Source organism: Rhipicephalus microplus, unplaced genomic scaffold (genome assembly GCF_043290135.1).
Source record: "Rhipicephalus microplus isolate Deutch F79 unplaced genomic scaffold, USDA_Rmic scaffold_13, whole genome shotgun sequence".
NCBI classification, from domain to species: Eukaryota; Metazoa; Arthropoda; class Arachnida; order Ixodida; family Ixodidae; genus Rhipicephalus; species Rhipicephalus microplus.
In genome coordinates this window covers 5804744-5814848 of record NW_027464586.1, presented here as the reverse complement: position 1 = coordinate 5814848, position 10105 = coordinate 5804744, and the positions used below count along the sequence as shown (strand labels likewise).

The following is a 10105-nucleotide window of genomic DNA, read 5'->3' as shown; positions in this document are numbered from 1 at the left end:
TTCAAAGCTATCAGTCGAAAGAAAAAAAAGCGCCGCACCTCCACCGGGTGGGCTCGTACCTCCAACCTTTTTGTTAACAGCCGATCGCGGTAGCCAAATCCGCCACGGAGACAGTCCTGCTCCACTCTCACCACCATCAGAACATATCTTCGAAACTATCAGCCCAAAGAAAAAAAGCAACACACCACTCCCGGGAGGGCTCGAACATCCAACCTTTCAGTTAACAGCCGATCGAATAGCCAATTGCGCCACGGAGACAGTCGTGCTCCACTCTCACCACCATCAGAACATATCTTCAAAGCTATCAGCCCAAAGAATAAAAGCAACACACCACTCCCGGGAGGGCTCGTACCTCCAACCTTTCGGTTAACAGCCGATCGCGCTAGCCAATTGCGCCACGGAGACAGTCGTGCTCCACTCTCACCACCATCAGAACATATCTTCAAAGCTATCAGCCGAAAGAAAAAAAAAAGCGCCGCACTACCACCAGGTGGGCTCGAACCTCCAACCTTTCGGTTAACAGCCGATCGCACTAGCCAATTGCGCCACGGAGACAGTCGTGCTCGACTCTTACCACCATCAGAACATATCTTCAAAGCTATCAGCCCAAAGAAAAAAAAGCGCCACACCACCACCGGGTGGGCTCGAACCTCCAACCTTTCGGTTAACAGCCGATCGAATAGCCAATTGCGCCACGGAGACAGTCGTGCTCCACTCTCACCACCATCAGAACATATCCTCAAAGCTATCAGCCCAAAGAAAAAAAAAGCGCCGCACCACCACCGGGTGGGCTCGTACCTCCAACCTTTCGGTTAACAGCCGATCGCGCTAGACAGTCGTGCTCCACTCTCACCACCATCAGAACATATCTTCAAAGCTATCAGCCCAAAATAAAAAAAGCAACACACCACTCCCGGGAGGGCTAGTACCTCCAACCTTTCGGTTAACAGCCGATCGCGTTAGCCGATTGCGCCACGGAGACAGTCCTGCTCCACTCTCACCACCATCAGAACATATCTTCAAAGCTATCAGCCCAAAGAAAAAAAAGCAACGCACCACTCCCGGGAGGGCTCGTACCTCCAACCTCTTGGTTAACAGCCGATCGCGCTAGCCTTATGCGCCACGAAGACAGTCCTGCTCCACACTCACCACCACCAGAACATATCTTCAAAGCTATCAGCCCAAAATAAACAAAGCAACACACCACTCCCGGGAGGGCTCAAACCTCCAACCTTTCGGTTAACAGCCGATCGCGCTAGCCTATTGCGCCACGGAGACAGTCGTGCTCCACTCTCACCACCATCAGAACATATCTTAAAAGCTATCAGCCCAAAGAAAAAAAGAAACACACCACTCCCGGGAGGGCTCGAACATCCAACCTTTCAGTTAACAGCCGATCGAATAGCCAATTGCGCTACGGAGACAGTCGTGCTCCACTCTCACCACCATCAGAACATAACTTCAAAGCTATCAGCCCAAAAAATAAAAAGCAACACACCACTCCCGGGAGGGCTCGTACCTCCAACATTTCGGTTAACAGCCGATCGCGCTAGCCAATTGCGCCACGGAGACAGTCGTGCTCTACTCTCACCACCGTCAGAACAATTCTTCAGAGCTATCAGCCCAAAGAAAAAAGAAGCGCCGCACCACCACAAGGTGGGCTCGTACCTCCAACCTTTCGGTTAACAGCCGATCGCGATAGCCAATTGCGCCACGGAGACAGTCGTGCTCCACTCTCACCACCATCAGAATATATCTTCAAAGCTATCAGCCCAAAGAAAAAAAAAGCGCCGCACTACCACCATGTGGGCTCGAACCTCCAACCTTTCGGTTAACAGCCGATCGCACTAGCCAATTGCGCCACGGAGACAGTCGTGCTCGACTCTTACCACCATCAGAACATATCTTCAAAGCTATCAGCCCAAAGAAAAAAAAGCGCCACACCACCACCGGGTGGGCTCGAACCTCCAACCTTTCGGTTAACAGCCGATCGCGCTAGCCAATCGCGCCACGGAGACAGTCCTGCTCCACACTCACCACCACCAGAACATTTCTTCGAAGCTATCAGCCCAAAATAAAAAAAGCAACACACCACTCCCGAGAGGGCTCGAACCTCCAACCTTTCGGTTAACAGCCGACTGCGCTAGCCAATTGCGCCACGGAGGCAGTCGTGCTCCACTCTCACCACCATCAGAACATTTCTTCAAAGCTATCAGCCCAAAGAATAAAAAGCAACACACCACTCCCGGGAGGGCTCGTACCTCCAACCTTTCGGTTAACAGCCGATTGCGCTAGCCAATTGCGCCACGGAGACAGTCGTGCTCCACTCTCACCACCATCAGAACAAATCTTCAAAGCTATCAGCCCAAAGAAAAAAAAGCAACGCACCACTCCCGGGAGGGCTCGTACCTCCAACCTCTCGGTTAACAGCCGATCGCACTAGCCATATGCGCCACGGAGACAGTCGTGCTCTACTCTCACCACCATCAGAACATATCTTCAAAGCTATCAGCCCAAAGAAAAAAAAGCAACGCACCACTCCCGGGAGGGCTCGTACCTCCAACCTCTCGGTTAACAGCCGATCGCAATAGCCATATGCGCCACGGAGACAGTCCTGCTCCACACTCACCACCACCAGAACATATCTTCAAAGCTATCAGCCCAAAATAAACAAAGCAACACACCACTCCCGGGAGGGCTCAAACCTCCAACCTTTCGGTTAACAGCCGATCGCGCTAGCCTATTGCGCCACGGAGACAGTCGTGCTCCACTCTCACCACCATCAAAACATATCTTCAAAGCTATCAGCCCAAAGAAAAAGAAGCGCCGCACCATCACCGGGTGGGCTCGAACCTCCAACCTCTCGGTTAACAGCCGATCGCGCTAGCCAATCGCGCCACGGAGACAGTCGTGCTCCACTCTCACCACCATCAGAACATATCTTCAAAGCTATCAGTCCAAAGAAAAAAAAGCGCCGCACCTCCACCGGGTGGGCTCGTACCTCCAACCTTTTTGTTAACAGCCGATCGCGATAGCCAATTCCGCCACGGAGACAGTCCTGCTCCACTCTCACCACCATCAGAATTATCTTCGAAACTATCAGCCCAAAGAAAAAAAGCAACACACCACTCCCGCGAGGGCTCGAACATCCAACCTTTCAGTTAACAGCCGATCGAATAGCCAATTGCGCCACGGAGACAGTCGTGCTCCACTCTCACCACCATCAGAACATATCTTCAAAGCTATCAGCCCAAAGAATAAAAAGCAACACACCACTCCCGGGAGGGCTCGTACCTCCAACCTTTTGGTTAACAGCCGATCGCGCTAGCCAAATGCGCCACGGAGACAGTCGTGCTCCACTCTCACCACTGTCAGAACATTTCTTCAGAGCTATCAGCCCAAAGAAAAAAAAGCGCCGCACCACCACCGGGTGGGCTCGTACCTCCAACCTTTCGGATAACAGCCGATCGCGCTAGCCAATTGCGCCACGGATACAGTCGTGCTCCACTCTCACCACCATCAAAACATATCTTCAAAGCTATCAGCCCAAAGAAAAAAAAGCGCCGCACTACCACCAGGTGGGCTCGAACCTCCAACCTCTCGGTTAACAGCCGATCGCACTAGCCAAATGCGCCACGGAGACAGTCGTGCTCGACTATTACCACCATCAGAACATATCTTCAAAGCTATCAGCCCAAAGAAAAAAAAGCGCCACACCACCACCGGGTGGGCTCGAACCTCCAACCTTTCGGTTAACAGCCGATCGAATAGCCAATTGCGCCACGGAGACAGTCGTGCTCCACTCTCACCACCATCAGAACATATCCTCAAAGCTATCAGCCCACAGAAAAAAAAGCGCCGCACTACCACCGGGTGGGCTCGTACCTCCAACCTTTCGGTTAACAGCCGATCGCGCTAGACAGTCGTGCTCCTCTCTCACCACCATCAGAACATATCTTCAAAGCTATCAGCCCAAAGAAAAAAAAAGCAACGCACCACTCCCGGGAGGGCTCGTACCTCCAACCTCTCGGTTAACAGCCGATCGCGCTAGGCTTATGCGCCACGGAGACAGTCCTGCTCCACACTCACCAACACCAGAACATATCTTCAAAGCTATCAGCCCAAAATAAACAAAGCAACACACCACTCCCGTGAGGGCTCGAACCTCCAACCTTTCGGTTAACAGCCGATCGCGCTAGCCTATTGCACCAAGGAGACAGTCGTGCTCCACTCTCACCACCATCAGAACATATCTTCAAAGCTATCAGCCCAAAGAAAAAGAAGCGCCGCACCACCCCCGGGTGGGCTCGAACCTCCAACCTCTCGGTTAACAGCCGATCGCGCTAGCCAATTGCGCCACGGAGACAGTCGTGCTCTACTCTCACCACCGTCAGAACATTTCTTCAGAGCTATCAGCCCAAAGAAAAAAAAGCGCCGCACCACCACCGCGTGGGCTCGTACCTCCAACCTTTCGGTTAACAGCCGATCGCGCTAGCCAATTGCGCCACGGAGACAGTCGTGCTCCACTCTCACCACCATCAGAACATATCTTCAAAGCTATCAGCCGAAAGAAAAAAAAAGCGCCGCACTACTACCAGGTGGGCTCGAACCTCCAACCTTTCGGTTAACAGCCGATCGCACTAGCCAATTGCGCCACGGAGACAGTCGTGCTCGACTCTTACCACCATCAGAACATATCTTCAAAGCTATCAGCCCAAAATAAAAAAGCAACACACCATTCCCGGGAGGGCTCGAACCTACAACCTTTCGGTTAACAGCCGACTGCGCTAGCCAATTGCGCCACGGAGGCAGTCGTGCTCCACTCTCACCACCATCAGAACATATCTTCAAAGCTATCAGCCCAAAGAAAAAAAAGCAACACACCACTCCCGGGAGGGCTCGAACCTCCAACCTTTCGGTTAACAGCCGACTGCGCTAGCCAATTGCGCCACGGAGGCAGTCGTGCTCCACTCTCACCACCATCAGAACATTTCTTCAAAGCTATCAGCCCAAAGAAAAAAAAAGCGCCGCACCAACACCGGGTGTGCTCGTACCTCCAACCTTTCGGTTAACAGCCAATCGCGCTAGCCAATTGCGCCACGGAGACAGTCCTGCTCCACTCTCACCACCATCAGAACATATCTTCAAAGCTATCAGCCCAAAGAAAAAAAGCAACACTCCACTCCAGGGAGGGCTCCAACCTCAAACCTTTCAGTTAACAGCCGAACGCATAGCCTATTGCGCCGCGAAGACAGTCGTGCTCCACTCTCAACACCGTCAGAACATTTCTTCAGAGCTATCAGCCCAAAGAAAAAAAGCGCCACGCCAACACCGGGTGGGCTCGTACCTCCAACCTTTCGGTTAACAGCCGATCGCGCTAGCCAATTGCGCCATGGAGACAGTCGTGCTCCACTCTCACCACCATCAGAACATACCTTCAAAGCTATCAGGCCAAAGAAAGAAAAGCAGTACACCACTCCCGGGAGGACTCGAACCTCCAACCTTTCAGTTAACAGCCGATCGCATAGCCAATTGCGCCATGGAGACAGTCGTGCTCCAATCTCACCACCGTCAGAACATTTCTTCAGAGCTATCAGCCCAAAGAAAAAAAATCGCCGCACCACCACCGGGTGGGCTCCAACCTCCAACCTCTCGGTTAACAGCCGATCGCGCTAGCCAATTGCGCCACGAAGACAGTCGTGCTCCACTCTCACCACCATCAGAACATATCTTCAATGCTATCAGCCCAAAGAAAAAAAGCGCCGCACCTCCACCGGGTAGGCTCGCACCGCCAACCTTTCGGTTAACAGCCGATCGCGCTAGCCAATTGCGCGACGGAGACAGTCCTGCTCCACTCTCACCACCATCAGAACATATCTTCAAAGCTATCAGCCCAAAGAAAAAAAAGCGCCGCACCACCACCGGGTGGGCTCGTACCTCCAACCTTTCGGTTAACAGCCGATCGCGCTTGCCCATTGCGCCACGGAGACAGTCCTGCTCCACTCTCAACACCATCAGAACATATCTTCAAAGCTATCAGCCCAAAAAAAAGCAACACACCACTCCCGGGAGGGCTCGAACCACCAACCTTTCAGTTAACAGCCGATCGCATAGCCAATTGCGCCACGAAGACAGTCGTGCTCCACACTCACCACCATCAGAACATATTTTCAAAGCTATCAGCCCAAAATAAAAAAAGCAATGCACCACTCCCGGGAGGGCTCGTACCTCCAACCTTTCGGTTAACAGCCGATCGCGTTAGCCGATTGCGCCATGGAGACAGTCGTGCTCCACTCTCACCACCATCAGAACATATCTTCAAAGCTATCAGCCCAAAGAATAAAAAGCAACACACCACTCCCGGGAGGGCTCCTACCTCCAACCTTTCGGTTAACAGCCGATCGCGCTAGCCAATTGCGCCACGGAGACAGTCGTGCTCCACTCTTACCACCATCCGAACACATCTTCAAAGCTATCAGCCCAAAGAAAAAAAAAAGCAACGCACCATTCCGGGGAGGGCTCGTACCTCCAACCTTTCGGTTAACAGCCGATCGGGCTAGCCATATGCGCCACGGAGACAGTTCTGCTCCACACTCACCACCACCAGAACATATCTTCAAAGCTATCAGCCCAAAATAAAAAAAGCAACACACCGCACCCGGGAGGGCTCAAACCTCCAACCTTTCGGTTAACAGCCGATCGCGCTAGACTATTGCGCCACGGAGACAGTCGTGCTCCACTCTCACGACCATCAGAACATATCTTCAAAGCCAAAAGCCCAAAGAAAAAAAAAGCGCCGCACCACCACCGGGTGGGCCCGAACTTCAAACCTTTCGGTTAACAGCCGATCGCGCTAGCCAATTGCGCCACGGACACAGTCCTGCTCCACTCTCACCACCATCAGAACATATCTTCAAAGCTATCAGCCCCCCAAAAAAAGCAACACACCACTCCCTGGAGGACTCGAACCTCCAACCTTTCAGTTAACAGCTGATTGCATAGCCAATTGCGCCATGGAGACAGTCGTGCTCCACTCTCACCACCGTCAGAACATTTCTTCAGAGCTATCAGCCCAAAGGAAAAAAATCGCTGCACCACCACCGGGTGGGCTCGAACCGCCAACCTCTCGGTTAACAGCCGATCGCGCTAGCCAATGGCGCCACGGAGACAGTCGTGCTCTACTCTCACCACCATCAGAACATATCTTCAAAGCTATCAGTCCAAAGAAAAAAAAGCGCCACACATTCACCGGGTGAGCTCGTTCTCCAACCATTCGGTTAACAGCCGATCGCGCTAGCCAATTGCAGCACGGAGACAGTCGCGCTCCACTCTCACCACCATCAGAACATTTGTTCAAAGCTATCAGCCCAAAGAAAAAAAAGCACCGCACAACCACCGCGTGGGCTCGAACCTCCAACCTTTCGATTACCAGCCGATCGCGCTACCCAATAGCACCACTGAGACAGTCGTGCTCCACTCTCCCCACCATCAGAACATATCTTCAAAGTTCTCAGCCCAAAGAAAAAAAGCGCCGCACCACCGCCGGGTGGGCTCGTACCTCCAACCTCTCGGTTAACAGCCGATCGCGCTAGCCAATTGCGCCACGAAGACAGTCGTGCTCCACTCTCACCACCATCAGAACATATCTTCAAAGCTATCAGCCCAAAGAAAAAAAAGCGCGGCACCTCCACCGGGTAGGCTCGCACCTCCAACCTTTCGGTTAACAGCCGATCGCGCTAGCCAATTGCGCCACGGCGACAGTCCTGCTCCACACTCACCACCATCAGAACATATTTTCAAAGCTATCAGCCCAAAATAAAAAAGCAACACACCACTCCCGGGAGGGCTCGAACCTCCAACGTTTCGGTTAACAGCCGATCGCGCTAGCCAATCGCGCCACGGAGACAGTCGTGCTCCACTCTCACCACCCTCAGAACATTTCTTCAGAGCTATCAGCCCAAAGAAAAAAAAGCGCCGCACCACCACCGGGTGGGCTCGTACCTCCAACCTTTCGGTTAACAGCCGATCGCGCTAGCCCATTGCGCCACGGAGACAGTCCTGCTCCACTCTCAACACCATCAGAACATATCTTCAAAGCTATCAGCCCAAAGAAAAAAAGCAACACACCACTCCCGGGAGGGCTGGAACCACCAACCTTTCAGTTAACAGCCGATCGCATAGCCAATTGCGCCACGAAGACAGTCGTTCTCCACTCTCACCACCGTCAGAACATTTCTTCACAGCTATCAGCCCGAAGGAAAAAAAGCGCCGCACCACCACCGGGTGGGCTCGAACCTCCAACCTTTCGGTTAACAGCCGATCGCACTAGCCAATTGCGCCACAGAGACAGTCGTGCTCCACTCTCAACACCGTCAGAACTTTTCTTCAGAGCTTTCAGCCCAAAGAAAAAAAAGCACCGCACCACCACCGGGTGGGCTCGTACCTCCAACCTTTCGGTTAACAGCCGATCGCGCTAGCCAATTGCGCCACGGAGACAGTCGTGCTCCACACTCACCACCATCAGAACATATTTTCAAAGCTATCAGCCCAAAATAAAAAAAGCAACACACCACTCCCGGGAGGGCTTGAACCTCCAAGCTTTCGGTTAACAGCCGATCGCGCTAGCCAACTGCGCCACGGAGACAGTCCTGCTCCACACTCACGACCACCAAAACATATCTTCAAAGCTATCAGCCCAAAATAAAAAAGCAAAACGCCAATCCCGGGAGGGCTCAAACCTCCAACCTTTCGGTTAACAGCCGATCGCGCTAGCCTATTGCGCCACGGAGGCAGTCGTGCTCCACTCTCACCACCATCAGAACATATCTTCAAAGCTATCAGCCCAAAATAAAAAAAGCAACGCACCACTCCCGGGAGGGCTTGTACCTCCAACCTTTCGGTTAACAGCCGATCGCGTTAGCCGATTGCGCCACGGAGACAGTCCTGCTCCACACTCACCACCACCAAAACATATCTTCAAAGCTCTCAGCCCAAAATAAAAAAAGCAACACACCACACCCGGGAGGGCTCAAACCTCCAACCTTTCGGTTAACAGCCGATCGCGCTAGCCTATTGCGCCACGGAGACAGTCGTGCTCCACTCTCACCACCATCAGAACATATCTTCAAAGCCATCAGCCCAAAGAAAAAAAAAGCGCCGCACCACCACCGGGTGGGCCCGAACTTCAAACCTTTCGGTTAACAGCCGATCGCGCTAGCCAATTGCGCCTCGGACACAGTCCTGCTCCACTCTCACCACCATCAGAACATATCTTCAAAGCTATCAGCCCCCCCCAAAAAAGCAACACACCACTCCCTGGAGGACTCGAACCTCCAACCTTTCAATTAACAGCCGATCGCATAGCCAATTGCGCCATGGAGACAGTCGTGCTCCACTCTCACCACCGTCAGAACATTTCTTCAGAGCTATCAGCCCAAAGGAAAAAAATCGCTGCACCACCACCGGGTGGGCTCGAACCGCCAACCTCTCGGTTAACAGCCGATCGCGCAAGCCAATTGCGCAGCGGAGACAGTCGTGCTCTACTCTCACCACCATCAGAACATATCTTCAAAGCTATCAGTCCAAAGAAAAAAAAGCGCCGCACATCCAACGGGTGAGCTCGTACCTCCAACCATTCGGTTAACAGCCGATCGCGCTAGCCAATTGCGCCACGGAGACAGTCGTGCTCCACTCTCACCTTCATCAGAACATTTGTTCAAAGCTATCAGCCCAAAGAATAAAAAGCACCGCACAACCACCGCGTGGGCTCGAACCTCCAACCTTTCGATTAACAGCCGATCGCGCTACCCAATAGCACCACTGAGACAGTCATGCTCCACTCTCCCCACCATCAGAACATATCTTCAAAGTTCTCAGCCCAAAGAAAAAAAGCGCCGCACCACCACCGGGTGGGCTCGTACCTCCAACCTCTCGGTTAACAGCCGATCGCGCTAGCCAATTGCGCCACGAAGACAGTCGTGCTCCACTCTCACCACCATCAGAACATATCTTCAAAGCTATCACCCCAAAGAAAAAAAAGCGCGGCACCTCCACCGGGTAGGCTCGCACCTCCAACCTTTCGGTTAACAGCCGATCGCGCTAGCCA

The 10105-nt window shown here is 52.8% G+C and overlaps 2 non-coding genes across 2 annotated transcripts; both read right to left on the bottom strand.

Moving 5' to 3' along the window:
- Positions 1-4292: 4292 nt before the first annotated feature.
- On the bottom strand, positions 4293-4366 carry TRNAN-GUU (transfer RNA asparagine (anticodon GUU)). Its single transcript has one exon. It is a non-coding gene; the product is annotated as a tRNA-Asn (tRNA).
- Positions 4367-4884: 518 nt separating this feature from the next.
- Positions 4885-4958, bottom strand: TRNAN-GUU (transfer RNA asparagine (anticodon GUU)). Its single transcript has one exon. It is a non-coding gene; the product is annotated as a tRNA-Asn (tRNA).
- Positions 4959-10105: the final 5147 nt, after the last annotated feature.